Consider the following 6,676-nt stretch of genomic DNA (forward strand, 5'->3'; position numbering starts at 1 on the left):
TTGTATGACTACCTACATGCAATCCCATCTTTGACTCCAGAAAGACTCAATTTTATGGTTTGGTGACCACAGCCTGAACGATCTGAATTTTACAAGGCGCCACCTAGCGGTTTGGAGGACAACAAAGAAGCCGGGTTTAAGCAGGGTTGAGCACGGACAAGTGTGTGTGATAGCCAGATTTAAAAATAGGTCTGAACATATCCAGCTTAAAGGCTATCCGGATTCAACCCTACTCTAGCTGGATTGACTTTCTCCAGTCTGAACAGGGCCTGACAAAAGCTCAGTTCTGTTTTCTTTAGACTGTTAATAGTGCATCCAACACACAGCATCTTTATTTTTTTTTTTTGCAAGCAAAGTGAAACAATGAAGTCAATGTCACGTCCTGTTGACAACCTGACTGAATGGAAGACGTTCCAATAATAAAAGCAGTAATTTAAATGAGTGTTTAAAATGCTCAGAAAAATGCAAACTGTATTGCAGGTGCTCCTTCTCATAAATAATGTGTACTTTTGCACGACAAGTGATGAGAGATGCATTTACACCACAGGTCACTGTCAGCAGGCCGAGTGGCGCTGCACGAATTTTCTTTTCTTGGCCTTTTATCTCTGGTCAACCACCTAAATAATCAATGTAGTAACCATGGTAACACAAGTCCTCTAATGTAAAAAAAAATGTATTTTGTCCCTAAATTTTGACAAACAGACAAATCAAATTCAAAGAAACAAACAAATGGAGGCATGAGGCAGTGAAAACAAAGGTTAACAGGCAGGACATCAGATTTAGTCAGACAGCGGAGTGATAAAAGAACTGGCAGGCCGAGAAACAATCTCATACAGAGACAAGTAAAGACAGCCGAGGACAGCAGCGGGGAGACAAATGGAAAACGGAAGACGGAGGCTCTGACAGAGGAGCAGATGGAGGGGAAGAGGCAGGGAGGCAGAGATGAGCAGTGACACAAAAAAGGTGGAGGCAGAGGCTGAGGCAGGTACTCGTAGTGAAAAAGGTCACCGCTCCTGTGATAAGGCGTGCTTGGACAGCATGCTCACAGCGAGCGGCCGGGCGCTTGTCAACACGATACCAGTGCACTTCAGTGGCCACGGCGTACTCGACAGAGCACACAAGGACGGAGAGGCATGGCGGTGTAAAGTGACTGAAAGAACAACACAGCAAGGAGGGTAGGAACACACCTGCGGACGGTTGACAGCGCTGTTTATGACCAGTTACTGGATTCTGTTCTGTATTTGGTAAATGACAGTGGAGGAATGTGTGAAGCAACTGTAACGTGTGCGTCACATCTGAAGCCAAAATAAAGCAGAGACTAAAAAGACATGCTTTCTTTTATACACAATGCACACTCAGCAGGAACAAATGAGTCACAGACACAAACGCTTCATCCATATTTGAAAGTTACTTGTTTTTAGCCTAGCACAAACCATTTCCCATGATTCCCAGCACCCCCGGCCTCAGCATCAGGTGACGTCGATGACCTCAGATTAGCCAATATGATGTCTCTTATCTAGTATACATCATCATGCTAGCTGATTGTAAAATGGTTTGTGTAGCAGATGTGAATGCTGCGTGCTGTGGTTAAATGTGCAGCAGTCTGTCTGGTCAATGCTTCTTCTTCTGCAGTATGTGGTTCATATGAAAAATAATTCTAGCTCTCTCTCTCTCTAAGGGTTATGTTTTTCTTCAATCAGCGTGTTTACAGGAGCTGCTCAGATCACAGTTCTGACATTTTCATAACTTCACTGTGATGTATTAACATGCCATTGTTCTCTGACCAGCCATTTGTCTGACTGACATTGTGGAATGAACTCTGGTGTCGAATGCATAAACAACTTGATCATTTTTGCCCAGTGTGTGTGTGTGTGTGTGTGTGTGTGTTGTGTCTGTTTATGTGTGTGTGATTACATGATTCACCACAGTTTGTGCAGTGTGTCAGTGTTTGCTTTCATTTTGTGTATATATGTGTGTGTGTGTGTGTGTATCCCCTATGGCTTCTATCTGTGGAAGCAGAGAGATGAATGGAGCCCTGTGAAAAAGCGTTGATTACACAGTCTTTCTACTCTGTGCTGCACAAAAAGCAGGGACGGAGGAAAGGAGGAGTGCACAGAGCGGAGACAAAGAAGGAAGAGGAAGAAGAGGTGAGGAAGAGCAAGGAATGAATGACAGCAACACACAGAGAGAGAGGGAGAGAGAGAGATATTTGCTGTTTAAGCCACTGTGTTATCATTCCCAGCTGCTCTTCTTTCAAAATAAAAGACATAAAAGATAGATTTGTTCCTGGGTTTAGCACACCTACCTTTCAGTTAGCAAAACACAACATGACCATTTTCAATTTCACTTCCTTTGAAGCCAAGAAATGCTGACCAGTATTCAGGCTGTGACACAATGCAGTCAATCCAAAGTAGATGGACAAAGCATCAATCATGTTACCCATAGTTATCTGAAGGACAGTTTTAACGCTTACAAACTGTCACTATCTTGGCAGCATGCCTGCTGTACTCTTATTTAATCCAGATATGGGCAAAGAGGTGGAGTGTGAGTGGAGCGGAGGTGGGCCGCGCTGAGATGACAACCACCTGAAACTGGAAGCAGTCAAGCCCCTAATAATGTAAAACCTTAAGCTTTAATTTAATTAGAACAGGTGAGTGATAAAAACGTTACTCCGGGAACCTCCCTCAAGCTTCAGGCAATTTTCATCCACTTGAGAACCAACAGACTGTCATGACAGTACTGGGATGCATATAACAGCAGGAAGTGGAAGGTTGCACAGTGGCCATAACGGTTCATAACAGTTTCATATTAGACTGGGATTTGAACTCATACAGCACTGTATCCCAACCTTTATTAAGCCACGGCACATATGTTATATTTAAAAAATCCCGGACGGAAAAGTCTGCTCACGTATCTAACTCTAGGGGGGTGTTTAATTGTTCTGCCCGTCACTATACATTGCTAGCATAGACAAATTATTTACTATAAATTAATGATGTTTTTTAATAACTTTTTGGACCAATTAAGTGAAATTGGATCATATCCCTCGGCATACCTGATGACTAGTACTGAATTATATTTTTAAAATGTTATGTAAATATGATGTAGTCATCTTAATAAACTTAAACACGGTTTGTTTACCAGTAATTGAAATGAAAGGGTTAACTGAATGTTAAAGCATAATTTGGAACAAAAAAAAAGTAAAAGATGGTAAAAGTAAACTTGAGAAAATCGAGTGAGGTAATGTGCCTTTATTTTCATTTGTTATGTTTTGTTTTTCATTTATTTGTCTTATTAGTCACTGCCGCTGTCAGTCAAGGTCACCTGCAGCAATTGGCTGAGGTATGAGAGGGGCGGGGCTAAGAACGAGGGTAGGGAAGTAGGTGGAGAAGCAGCGGTGAGGCGGAGAACAAGACAAGGAAGAAAAGTTTTATCAAATACTGGTTACAGTGCGGGGTTTTGCTTTGTGTGAGTGTATTGTGTGCGAATGTATTGTGGGAATGTTTTAGCTACAGTAAGTAGTTTATTATCCAAGAGAGGACTGACCTATTCTGCGCTAAGCTAACTCCAGCTAGCGCCGCCAGAGGACGCGAGGAAGCTGCTCGGAATTCTCTGCGCTGCTGAGCTTCGGGCCTGCGTGCTTGAAAAGGGACTATCGAAACCACTGCTGGTTTTCTTCGTCTGGACTGGGTGTTGGTTTGAACATTCCCGCTACCGCTATCACCAGGACTGTTTAGAGTTCTTCCGGAAGACGCCATTGCTGTTTCTTCTACTCCTTCTCAACCGATTGGAGATTATTTCTTCCGACTCTACACTGAACGGTGAGGTTATTTTTACTTCTGCTGAGGTCAGAGAATCAGAGGTGAAATTATTCCGAGGATATACGGGCCAGCAACTGATATTGTTATTTGGTGATAATATATATGAATGTATTTGGTGTGTGTGTGTGTGTGTGTGAGCGCGTGTGGGCCCACAGTAGTAGAAGTGTAAATATTGAATGTGTAATATTTTTGATATTTTGGGTCATTGCTAATAAACAGGGAAGGATAATTTTGTGTGAGATTTGTAAAAATCTGATTTTATATTTTGGGAGAATTTCTAAATGCCATTAAGCTGGTGAGATAGTTTGTTTACCCTAGTTTTAAAGGTGAACTAATTAAAGGAGTATATAATTCAGTTATGCAGTGATATCACTTAAAAGTAAATCTGCGAGGTAGCTACCTGACTACTACACCCCATCACTACAGCTAAGGGTGAGTGTGTGGAGTGGTGGGGTGCTACATAAATGTGGACGGAGCTTTGACATCACCCTTTGGTTTCTGAAGAGCTGTTTTGAGTCTATGAGGGAGACTTCGACCATTGCCATGTTGGCAACACCACAGTCCACCTAAGCTCATAATACTGATAAAGAGGTGGAGCACAGGTAGAGCTGAGGCAGAAAGCTTGAGCTGTGAGTAGGACCTGTCTGTCAATCAAGGTGGCCATGCCCATGGTTATGCAAAATTTGAAGTCTATATATAATTCAAAATTCACCCAGTGCAGTTGTTATAAAAAGGGAACTTATCAATAGAGACCAAAACTGCTTTTTGAACCAGGCTGTAAGTTGGCCACTTTATCATGAGAGTCTATGGGGATTGACTCCCGTCCGGAGCCAGGCTCTAGAGGCTGCAGGTTGAACTGCTATTTTTAACACTTCTACATGAGCTGCATGTCTTGGCCACATAGGTTGCCGCTTGGTCAAAACTTCTTGGTTAGGTTGAGAAAATGTGTGGGTTAAACAAGCGGCAACCTTCGGGGCTCAAAGTTGAAGCCCATGCGGAAGTGTCAAAACTTGTAATTCACGCCGCAACTGCTGGGGGCTGGCTCCAAAAGCGAGTAATTTCTCATAGACTCCCATGTTAAAATGGCCGACTTCACAGCAGAAAAAAACATGTTTACAGCCTGGTACAAAAAACCACTCTGGTCTCAGATGATAGGTTCTCTTCTAGTGTCAATTGTAGGGGGGGTGAATTTTTTTACAACTCACTCGTTTCAATTTATATTCTGACTTAAAATTCCGCCTAATTATGGGCGTTGCCGCTTGAGTGACAGACAGTTGACGTATAACAACATGAGTTTCCTGCTTCCACGATCGCCCGCCCCCCTAAACCCTGCTCGTGCTCCCCCTTTTTGTCCATATTTGAGAGTTTTGGCGGACGTGACGCTGCCAACATGGCGGCGGTCATCAACGTCCTGGAACCTCCCACCGAGCCTCAGAACGGCTCTTCAGAAACAAACGGGTGACGTCACGGAAGCTCTGTCCATAGTTTTTACTGTCAATGGGGTTAAAGCAGACAGTTTCACAAATGAACGACACCATATGACCACAGGAGGGCATCAGATACACACAAACACTGATCATTTCAACAACCTGGAATTATTAATATTCATCGTTTTTTTTGTTCCCCTTGTGAGGAAACTAATGAAGGCATATCATTTACTAAAATAATAAATCAAATCATTTATACCTGCACTACAGAGAAATTGAAACTTTAATTATATATTGTGCTTTAGGTTTTGTTTGTGTGTAAAAATACTCTATTATTTGTATGATAGAGGATGGTGTTCGGTGATAAAGACAGAAATAAGAAGACAGAGAGACTGTAAACTCGCACTGCCCTGCATCACCTTAACTGTCCCTAAGCCACGCCCATACTCCCTCATTCACATTTTGATTGGTTGGGCTGCCAGCAACAGTCTGCTTTCCATTTACTCCACCCCCCTCATCGTCCTCCCTCCTTCCTTCGCTCTCTCTCTCTCTCTCTCTCTCTCTCTCCGTGCATTTTGCCAGTGAATGAATCCAGTCAGACACAAGCTGTTAAACAGTACAGCCTCTCTCTCTCTCTCTCTCTCTCTCTCTCTCTCTCACACACACACACATCATCTCTTGCTTGCTTGCTCTCTGTCATTTCCCATCTCTCCAGAGCAGACAGTCAGAGGAGCATCGGCACAGCAACGGAGCAACACAGAACTGACGGAGGAGGGAAGAAGTCGACAGCACATTAGGAACATTTAGCAGAGCACTGACAGTCATACACTTCAAAGAGATAGCAAAAGCAACAGATTGCTCTCAGCTGCAATTATTGCTACAACTGATGTTGAAAACAGAGCAGCAGCACCTGCACCTGCCATCTCGAGGGTTTTGAAAGTCAGTGAAAGCAATGCTCTGTCCAAAGCAAGAGAAGATAACAGCGATAAGCATCCGGAACCAGAAGCTTTGATTCAGTTGGAAAGCAACACGTTTCATGCTGGGCATCAGCATCACCACAGCCAGCGTCTCCTCCCAGCCTCCTGCGTTTCCTCCTGGATCTACAGGAGACGAGACATCCAACCTGTGAATGCACAAATAGGAGGATTGAGCAGAGTTCAGGGAGTTTTTTGTTGGGGTCCATATCTGTGTGAAGACCCTCAGCAGGTTCACCAGACTCCCAGCTTCGCTTCTGAGGACAAGCAAGAGATGAAGAGGAGGAGGAACAGCCAAGAAACCCAACACTAGAGGAGAAATGACAAGAAGACACAGATCTGCTCACAGATAGATGTTCAAACCTGCACACACATCTTGCTGCATATTGTTTTACTTGTAGGATGCACCAGTGGAACTTGCTCCTCAATCTGACTTAAAAACGGAACCTCAAAA

Source organism: Parambassis ranga, chromosome 5, assembly GCF_900634625.1.
Source record: "Parambassis ranga chromosome 5, fParRan2.1, whole genome shotgun sequence".
Taxonomy (NCBI): Eukaryota; Metazoa; Chordata; class Actinopteri; family Ambassidae; genus Parambassis; species Parambassis ranga.